The sequence below is a fragment of the Apis dorsata genome, unplaced genomic scaffold (genome assembly GCF_000469605.1).
Source record: "Apis dorsata unplaced genomic scaffold, Apis dorsata 1.3 scaffold_291, whole genome shotgun sequence".
NCBI classification, from domain to species: domain Eukaryota; kingdom Metazoa; phylum Arthropoda; class Insecta; order Hymenoptera; family Apidae; genus Apis; species Apis dorsata.
The window spans coordinates 43,203-44,331 of record NW_006263566.1 but is presented as its reverse complement, the minus strand read 5'-3'; positions in this window follow the sequence as shown (position 1 = coordinate 44,331).

Below are 1,129 nucleotides of genomic sequence, written 5' to 3'. Positions count from 1 at the left end.
TAGAATGTAAAAAAAAAGAATATGAATAAAAATAATTCGATCAAGTTTTGAGTTTTTTTCGATAAAGATATCATAGTTTCAAATAGAAATATAATTCAAACTTTCATATTTAATGAAAGAATATATCAAATCATATTTTCATTTTGATTCGAAAATATCAAATATCTTATATTGATATCAAAATAAAGAAATTATTTGAATATCATACTAACATAGAATCCGCTGAGAGAATATTTTTAAAAACAACATGGACAAAACAAAGAAACAGATTAATAAACAAAAATTATAAATAAATTATTTTTTTAAATAGTTATATTATAATAGTTATATATAATATATTTTTAAATAGTTATATATACGATAATTATAATAATAAATAAATATAATATAACAAATATAAATCATAAAATAGAACTAAAACATTATATCATTATATCATCTTTTGTATATATTAACTTAATAATTTTTTATTTCTCAATCGATTTATTGTAATATTTTTATTAATAGGATTAATAATGTTCTTTGAGATAATAAGATTTGAATATATTTTATGTAAATTTTATTTTATTTGAATATAGATATTTGTTAAAGTTATTAAATGTTCATATACAATCAACAAGAACTTAATACACTTTGCTTTTATGAATAGTAATAAGGAGATCAAACATTATATAGTATGGATTTAAAACACATTTGTACGTATCGATTATATTTAGTATATCAATACTAGTTTGATCTCATCATTAGTCATGGATTTATAATATGAAATCAAAAAAGATATATATGTATAAACATATATATCTATAATATATATTTCAATAAATATATATATATATTTCAATAAATATATTTCAATAAATATATATTTATTGAGGAAAAGTTTCATTTTATAAAGATATTATATCATTTGAGTTAAGTTTTATTAACTATTTTTAGTTATATATTGAATATACTAGAACAAAATTGATTACATTTATAAATGCTGAAATATAAAAATTAAAAAAATAAAAAAAAAAACGATGAAAATGGTTACGAAAAGATTTTAATATTAATTATAAGTAATATTTTTTTTAAATTAATATTTTTATAAGCATAATAAAGATATAACTATAATAACAATAGAATTTAT